This window comes from Rutilus rutilus (assembly GCF_951802725.1).
Source record: "Rutilus rutilus genome assembly, chromosome: 17".
Taxonomy (NCBI): domain Eukaryota; kingdom Metazoa; phylum Chordata; class Actinopteri; order Cypriniformes; family Leuciscidae; genus Rutilus; species Rutilus rutilus.
In genome coordinates this window covers 19,212,657-19,222,526 of record NC_140230.1, presented here as the reverse complement: position 1 = coordinate 19,222,526, position 9,870 = coordinate 19,212,657, and the positions used below count along the sequence as shown (strand labels likewise).

Here is a 9,870-nt window from a genome sequence, read left to right as displayed (position 1 = left end):
AAAATCCTCGAGATTGCACATTAAATTGACATGATGAGATCTAATACTATTTTCTTTTTAATACAACTGAAGACATTTAAACTGTTGTCACACTCGCTTCGTGTTTTGTAAACGGCGAATAAAACAGTAGCCTAATATAGACTAAGTAGGCCTATTTGTTTTATTTAACGTCCTACGTAATTTAATTACAGCTAGTTTCCTTGTCAATAATGAGTTAATGACCATAAACGCCCGGGAAAGTCCACGAATGAGTTCATATCCCTGTTTAGGGACATTTTAATTCTTTTTCAACTGTGAATCGCCGTCTCTGAATGTAGAAAACAGGTCAAGGGCGCGCGCTGAGAGAACCAGGTGCGGGCGCTCTCGTGGACGACAAACCACATGATACAAGCAGCCACCAGATCGCGGAAGTGCGACTTTTTTTGGTCCGTGGAAAAAGGGGGGTAGACTGGGTGAGGAAAGGAAGGCAGAGCCGAAAAGAAAAGTTTCATGACATTATTCGTGTAAATGAGCCTGGCGAGACCCGTTCTTATCCCTTTATCTGGACTGACTTTGTTCCTCAAATGTGATATTTTCAGGAGTTGATCTGAAAAGTGCTTCGGAGCGCAGGACCGGAATCGAGCGGCCGAAAGGAAGCGAGCGGGTAAGTTCAGGCAAAAGTTGACCACAATCGTGACTGTTTTATGCGGGACAGGAATCCATACTGCTCCGTACTGGAACGAGCTCGAATGCTTGTGTCTCGTGAAATCAAGAAGTTTCAACTTGTTACAGCGTCTTAGGTTTTGAGTCAGACTTGACGCTTTACTTTTGTTTTAACTGTCTTTCTATTTATCGTCCGTTCTATATCCTTCATTGAGGATAGTTTTGTCTCATTATTACCCAGCGTGCTTACTGTAAGACCACATGAGGACTATTCAAGAATCGATCCGTTGCAATTTCTTTCAAGACAGTGTAACGTTAAGTTGTATCCTACTTGAAACAAAATGCTATCAAGTAGGCTGCTTAATTTAGGCTTGTATGCATATTATGTTTTAGAAATCCACCGATATTATGTTTTATTGTGGCTCAGATTACTCTGGTATTTAGTATACAATATATATTTTTTTATTTTAACACCTAATCTTTATGCAAAATGCTACGCACATCTTAAAAATAAATGCAAGTTAGGTAAAGGTTCATTTTACTTAAACTAAACCATGTATTAACCAGCAAATGGCATCATTAGACCCGAAATAAAAAGAATTAAAGTTAATATCTAAAATATTGGTCAAACCGATAGTCCGTCTACCTCTGTTATGTTGTATTGTTACAGTGACAGATACTAATATAAATAATCTCTTGTTGTGAAAAGCAGTTGTCCTCAACATTAGGGCCGTTTGTCATGGACAGATCTGACCAGCTGCGAATCCTACACCAGCATGAGCTCTTATCTGCTGCATGAGCAGCTGTCGCAGACATTTGGACCAACTGAATAATGATTCAGTCCAACACAAGGGACGATCCTATGTATTCCTATCAGTTTCAGATGTCTGACTGTGACATTAGACTGAGGACTGTATACGAGATCTAGATTGTGCAGTCATTTATGAAACAATGCCTGTGATGTCAGTCTCAGGAAACTGAGTCAGTGGTTTTGTCACTGATGGAATAGTATTCTAGATGAGTCTTTCTTGAAGGCCTCCTCTATTTCATCTTACATCAGTATCGACAGGCCAGCTGGCCTCATTCTGTCATATTTTGCTTCATGTCCATGTGCATAACTTACGAGGATCTCTTTGAGCCTTTATATTACTTTTTACGGACTGTTTTGGGGTTCAGTGAGAGAAGACTGATTATTTATTAACTTGTAATTTAAGAACTTAGTAATCGGAAGGTTAATTTCTTCAAAATCAGAACCAGTTGATTTTGTTTTCCCCTAGAGCGTGATATTTGTAGCAGGATGAATGACGGTGGTGTCATGACAGAGCCATACAGGATTTATGATGAACTGACAGGCTTTCTTTGTAACTCTCTCTTTTTCTCTAGTCTTCTAAGTAGATATGTTATCAGGTTGCCTACAGATGACACTTACTGGTGAAGGAAGCACTAGATAACTCACAATTTCACCTGATTAGAAGCAGGATGAATATTATTACTGCTAAATTGACTCTTTGAGATGGCCTGATATCAACACACACCTGCTCAATCTCAGATGAAAAACCCTGTGCTCAGAAAAGAGTCATTTTTGTTTCTGAGGAGTGTAATGTGTCTCTGAGCCGATCTATCAAAACACAGTAAACTCTTATGTTGTCCCTTTTGAGGCCTCCTCCAGACTTCTTCTTTGTAAATTTGTGAACTGTGGAAAGTCTTCTAAAAGATGGAGCCAAACACATTAGAAATTTGCTTCTGATATAAATAATTACATACTGAATGATGTTTGGCCAGTGAATTGCATTGATGAAGTGAGAGTAGGGCAGCAGGCCAGATTAAATGGGACATTTTATGTATTAATGAACAATTCATTCTGCTTGTATTTCATAAATAAGGCCCAATACGTGTTTGGTTTTTGTGATGTTATTGATGTTTTCCACTGTCTGGCTTCCTCTAATTTATATCAAGTTTAGAAATACGCCACTTTGAGCCACTGTCCCAAACTTCCCATCTATTCTCTGAGGAGCACGCGACAGGATATCATGTTCCTGTGCTATCACAATGTCCCACTGAGTAGTTTATGTTTTCGATGGCCCAGATGACGCATGTGTTTGCTAGACAACAGAGAATTATATTTTGTCTGGTCAAGTTGACTGCTTAAACATGTGCAGTTGTTCCCAGATCTAGTCCTTTACCCTGGGCAGGATGTCAAATGGGTTTTTCCATGGGTTTCAGATTCATCTGTGGCATATCTGAAGGAGTATTCACCACTTTCAGTGACTGCTGAAGGCAATGGCTTTGTCCCAGCCTGCTCCCCGTCTCCTATCATAAGGCTTCAGTGTTGTGATCCTGAAGGTTTCTTTGTGAAAATATCGTTGTGCACAATGTGCAGATGGTTGGTGAGAACTTTGGCCAGACCTAAAAGAACTACAGTGGCAGTGATGTGTAGGTGGTCAACACTTGAGTCAACAGGATGTTGGTTTGGTTTCAACAAAGCGAGTAGTTCAGCTGCACATAGAGGAACATGGTCAGGTACTGAAGCCACATGGACGATAGACATCGATAATTCTCTACATGTGGTATGTAGTTGAAATGTCAAGCAGCATGCATTGTCTTTTGTTTCTTAACTTTGTCACCACTTGATTGGTTGTCGTAAAAGTGGGGAGGGGACATTTCCTGTTCAATTCTTACCATGTTCTCTATTGCCTTCAACACACACACACACACACACACACATACACATACACATTAGCTATGTTTCCATCAAAGTTGTAAACTTTTAATTTATAGTTATTTTTACGTTGTGGCCGATAACCCACAAATAGTAGATATTACAATGATACTGTATACCATTTTGTCTAAACAAATAAAAAATTCTGAAATCAATTGTTTTAAAAAAAAAGTAAATTTAGGCTATAATGTTCAATATATTGATGTATTGTTCTTAATGTTGATATCTGCTAAAGGTTACATTTAGGCCTACCAGTGTTCTTAAATTATTATTAGTGTCTTTTTTTATTTTTTATTTACTTTAATTGAGCATTAGATGAGGGCAAAGGTAATCTAAATATAAAAATGGAAATGAGCATATACAATTAAAATCCAATATCAATATCGGCTGATCTTTAAATTGGTTGTTAAATAATTTGGTACTGATATATTGTGCATTCCTAGTCTCATAATTTTCTGATGCACATCTAGGAATTTATTCTGTAAATGTTTTGTATTGTAGTTTATGGACAGAATTCATCCACCTCAAAGCATATACGTTTTTTTTGTATTGTTTTTTTTATACATTTTGAAATTTCACTAATTGGTTTTAAATTTCTTGTTTTCATCTAGAATTTTTGATTCAATACTCTATTTTTTATGAAAATATTAAAAATATTCCATTTGTGAACCAAATATGTGACCCACTCATCCACTGACACAATACAGATACAACCACATTGTTTGTTTATTAGCGAGAGTTATCTGACTCTTTATGATCCACAAGCAGGTAGTAAAATAGACCAACGGTTCTTTCCAGTCTCTCTTCATGTCTGGCACATTAGTCAGCCTGTCTCTTCACTGACCACCTTGTCTCCTTGCGGTCACACCCTGTCTCTCGCTTATTTGACATGTTTTGTCGTGGGGGTAGTGACAATATTGTCAGGTTTTTGAAATTTCACTCCAGAAAGTGAAGATCAACTGAATCTCATCTTACATGGTAGGCCTCTAAATTCCTTGTATTTATGTCAGTTTACATAAATTCACATAAGCGATCATTGTTTAAATGATGAATAATCATTAATCAACCTCTTAACCACTACTAGTCATCATGTTACTTAACCAACAGAAAATAGGTGTCATTTTAAGGCTTAGAAGCTTGGCTTTACAGAAAATATAGGGCTTTTAAATTTGCTGTCATTAGAAGTGCTCTATTTTCATAGCTTGAAAAAATAACTGTGCTTTACATGAAAATGTGATCTGTAAAATCATTGTGCATAACAGATAGACTTGTCATATATTGTTAAAAGGTCTCAACTGGCAGAATACAAGCATATTTGTTTTTGGTTAGAGACCAAACTATACCAAGTATTTGTATGAAAAATAGGCGCCAACACACGTGTAAACAGTATACACATGATGCCATGTATACTCCTTTTGCGCCACATTTTTGCTTGTAACTTTGCGAAATATTAGTTGACCATAGTAGATTGTGTATCTTTATTTAGAGCAGGTGGTCTCGAATGAACCCAAACACAACATAAGCCAATGCGTAGTGTATTCCAACATCATTTGAAAGTGCAACTAATGGAAACTGGATCTTGGGTATGTTGGTTGGCTGTAGTGGGTAGAGACACTGTTTTACAGCTGGAGCGCGCTTGGATTGGTTTGATTGCTCAGATTGACAGGTGTTGATTTACCTTGAGCCTTAGAATAGGAGTGCACATCTGAAACAGCGCTGGAAGATCATCGCACACCAACCAGGATCGTATTACATGTTGTTTAGTCTATGTACTTTTACTGTGGCGTTTACACAAGTAGTTCTGATGTTCAGTAAAATCACTTGTTTGTAGGTTTTTTTGGACCCTTGGTTAATTATATTTTGAAATGAATGGGTAGCCTACCTAATCCATTGCATGGCTTGAAGACATTAGATGTGTTCGGCTTGAAGTGGCACTGTGCAGACCGATCGGTATATGACATCAAAGTACCGCGAGAGCAATTAAAGAGCAGACGGCTTAACAGGTAACTACGGCGCACATGTTTCATTTTTCCATGTGTGTCTGCTGCACATGTTTTGCTCATGAGCCACACGCACCTCAAAACTACGCACTCTAACGATGACCTTTCGATTAAATTATTATCGACAATTAATTGATCGACGATTAAGCATTAGCATCCCTAATTCAAGAATGTTTTACCCAAAAATTACAAATTTGTTATCATTTACACACCCCAATGTCATTCCAGCCCTTTATTGTGGATAGTTAGTCACACTTTCAAAGCTCTGAAAAGATCTTCTGAAGCCCTATAATTGCGTTGTGAGAGGAACAGACTCATATTCAAGATGTTACATTCACTGATAATCTTCCAGTCTGACACAGTGCTCAAACATTTTATGAAAGAAAGAAAATAATACCAGCTCAGGAGGACATAAGGGTGAATAAATGATGACGATGTTCATTTTCACCTGAACTGTCCCTTTAAAATTCTTTGTAAAAGTGTGGGTGTGTGAGGAGTGTTACAATGACCCCTGACTACTTCCAGTGGTGGGACCTTCTCTGATATCACCGATATCCTGCTCAGATCTGATGAGCTGTTTGTGGTTCTTATGGTTTTTAACACAACCCCCCACCCCCCCAGGATGCGATGGCCTTTTGTCCAAATGGTTTCGCTCTTGAGTAAACCCACACGTGGCATACCCACTGTGAGAGACACGCAAGCTGTTTCTCAAATCCTGCACTTGTGTCGCTGATGCTTAGGCATTTGGTAATGTGAGCTTGCAAATGTTTTTCCTAATTGAGATTTTGACAAAGATCCGGGGATGATTGAGTTTTTTGTGAGATTTTTGACCTAGCCTACTTGAAATCATGTATTTTGTTGCTTGTTTTAGCATGTGGTTGGTCTAAGATCAGTCCCACTTTTGATCTGTTATAGTGCCACAATATTTGTGCTTGTAGGTTTAAAGTAGCATATTATTAAAACATACTTTGGTATTTATTCTTTTGAACTGTGTACACAATGTTGTATTGGTCACTCAGGGTTTACATACATTTTACTGAAAGGTGAAGAGTTGCAGAAAGAAAGCCTGAGACTTTTGCGCATGCACAAATAAAAACTTTCATATGTGCATGGGAAAACTACAAATATCTACTATATTCAAAACTTTGGTTTCAGTAAGTGTTTTTTTTTTTTTAAAGAAACTAATATTTTTTTCAGGAAAGACAAAATATTTCTGTTTAAAATAAATGCTGTTCTTTTCAGCTTTGTATTAATCAAAGAATCCAAAACAAATCAGATTTACATAAAAATATTAAGCAGCACAACTGTTTTCAACATGAATAATAACTAAGAAATGTTTGTTGAGCAGCAAATCAGCATATTAGAATGATTTTTGAAGGATCATGTGACACTGAAGACTTGAGTAATAATGCTGAAAATTCAGCTTCGCCATCACAGGAATAAATGACATTTTTAAATATGTAGAAAACGGTTGTTTTGAATTGTAATATTTCACAATATTACTGTGTTTTTTTTTGTTTTTTTTTTGATCAAATAAATATGGAAGCTTGTTTCCGCCACAAAATAAAACATTTTAAAAGATAATTGCGACTTTTTATCTCACAATTGCGAGTTTACATCTCGCAATTCTGACTTTATTTCTCAGAATTGCAAGATATAAAGTCAGAATTCTGACTTTTTTTCTCGCAATTGCGACTTTATATCACGCAATTCTGACTTTTATAACACGCAATTGCGAGTTTATATCTCGCAATTCTGACATCTTTTCTCAGAATTGTGAGATATAAAGTCCAATTCTAAGGGAAAAAAAGATTTTTTAAAAAAATGTTTTACCTCAGAATAGCTTATATCTCGCAATTGCGACTTTATTTCCCAGAATTGCGACTTTATAACACGCAATTCTGACTTTATATCTCGCAATTGCGACTTTATTTCTCAGAATTGCGACTTTATAACACGCAATTCTGACTTCATATCTCGCAATTGCGACTTTATTTCTCAGAATTGCGACTTTATTTCTCTCAATTCTGACTTCATATCTCGCAATTGTGAGAAAAAAAGTCACAATTCTGACTTGATATATCGCAATTGTGAGAAAAAAAGTCCGAATTGTGAGATAAAAAGTCGCTTTTATTATTATTTATTTATTATTCATTGGCGGAAACAAGCTTCCATAAATAAATGCAGCCTTGTTAAGCTTAAGAGACTTATTGCTGACCCGAACTTTTGCATGGTATATTGGGTAGTGTACATTGTAGAGGTCAGCTGATGAATTGAGGCAATAACTAAGGTGAGTAAACGTGCTGATAACCAGCTGTTAGTTTTTAGAATCAATAATATGAATGAGAAGTTTGCGTGCTTACATGTTGCCATTTCTGATACGTATAGGTTTCCTGTTCGCATACAAAAGTTTCTTGTGAATTTTTTTCTGCAAATGTCACTTACGGGCTCCATAGTATATTATGGAAACTGTTTGTCCTTGTGTTTGATCACAGCGGTTTCTTAAACACAAAGTGAAAAAGAACAAGATGTATTGTGTGACCTAGCAGTTCTTTAAGATTGGCTAAACAGAACAGTGAGTTTTTTTGAGATCTATTTTCTGCTGAAAGAGAGTGGAAGTTGGTGTTCGAGGAAGTGTCAGCACTGTGTATTTAAGCAAGACAGACTGCAGTAGTACTTGGAAAAGAGAGAAGAAGGGAGAGAGTCCTAAAATAGATAGCTCACACTTCTGTAGTCTAGAAGCCTGAGTGAATGCTAATCTAATGTCCACTCAGAAAAGCCATTGACAGATTCCCACATTTCATGCCATAATGGCTTTAATCTTGTAGACTTATTTATGCCGTCACATAGCTGTGCATTGATAGATGTACAGTATTTATCTTGGTAATCGTGTCAGTGTGTGACAGCGAGAACCATGGGACTATTGTGTGTTTTCTGGGATTGCTAATAGTTCTGGTATGTTGTTAAAGTAGTATTTCATGTCATTTTTGCTGTCTTCGCAGTAAACAGGACACCTGTGTGTGTGTTTGTGTGTGAGTGTGAGAAAGATGGGCTTTTCATATAGTATGCATGCCTGAGAGAATCAAAAGATATCATAAGACCAATATGAAACCACATGTAAAAGTTCACTGGGGCTTTTCATGTTGGTTTCCTGTTTCACTTGAAAACTCTGTTTTTTTTTTTTAGTTGACAATTTTTCTCTTGTCATGATTTGCATTAGATTCCCAGTCTTCCCATGATCCCGCAGCGGTCACACTTGGGTCAGAGGACTCAGGTTCGGTATATATGGCTGTGAGTCAGACAGAAAGTGGCATTACTTGCATCTCTAGGTCTTTACCTAATCTTTAATGACTAAGACATGCGGTTTCAGGGACATGTATGGGCTGCTAAGTCTGAAACATTGAGCTTCAGTGTACTTCAGCTCAGTCCTCCGGTCAACCCTGTTATTATGGACTGCGAAGAAAAAACTCAGGCTATGTTGGGCCTCTGTCCACTCCCAGAAAGAGAAATGCAAACACGAACACCTTCCCCTAAAATCAACAGTCCACCTCGGGCTGATGCTGAACTGTGTACCTGTGGGACTGGTAAGACAAGTTGCTTGTCACTGTAGGGTTATTATAGTTTTAAATTTAGAATTTCTCTTTTATTTTTAGGTTTAGTTTGTCCTTTTCAAATAGCTAAGTTTTGGTTAGTTAGTAATATGTTTTATATTAGATTTCTTTGTGTTTTTAAGTGTATCATTAAATTTGACTGTTTGGATTTGCCTCTATAGCAATTTGAGGCGTTAAACTACAAATTTCTTGCGGAGGAACATTGTTTTGGTGATTATTTGACTATTGAACTTCGGTTCAGATCTTCTTCGCAAATAAATATGATGGTTTACAGTGTGATGGTGTACTGTACATGTGCTTACAGGACATGATTTTTTTTTTTGTGCAAATATCACCAAACTTGCAAAACTCACCCCCTTTCAAAAGGAAAGAAAAAGCATAAAAAATACTGCACAAATATCTGTAACTGGCTTCCACTGTTTTTGACTCCCTGACTACAATTAAAAAAAATTAAAAAGTTAACAAAAAGCATGCAAAAACAATTGACATCAAACTGACATTTGCTGTGAAATCCAACCCAACAGCTCAAATTATAAATCATTATTATTAGTTTACCGTAATGAATTACCATTGTCAGTAATATACCTTTTTAGTTCATTTTGTACTGCAGCTTTAATGAAAGCAAGTCATGACATTTGCGTTTCAAACAACAAAACTAAAATTAATTTGTGGCCATTTTTATTCTACTTAGATTTTAAGTCAAGAAAATGTATTTTAGCTTGGTTTCAGTTTTTCCAATTAATAGTTGTTTTCAGTTAACTTCACTTGTTCACTCGCAGTTTTTGTTTTCATTGTATTTTTGTTAATGATCATTGGTTACTGGAAACTTGTCCCATCACACCTGGTTTGGATCAGTGTAAACTTTACATAAAAAAAATAAAACCATGATCAGTCGCTT

The 9,870-nt window shown here is 36.7% G+C and overlaps 1 protein-coding gene across 1 annotated transcript in view; it reads left to right on the top strand.

The window, feature by feature from the left end:
- The first annotated feature begins 381 nt into the window (after nt 1–381).
- The window catches only part of shc1 (SHC (Src homology 2 domain containing) transforming protein 1), a 39,662-nt gene continuing 30,173 nt past the window's right edge, over nt 382–9,870 (top strand). Inside the window, exon 1 of the mRNA XM_084435442.1 lies at nt 382–643. The gene's annotated coding sequence lies outside the window, so the exon portion shown is untranslated. The remainder of the gene's footprint in view (nt 644–9,870) is intronic.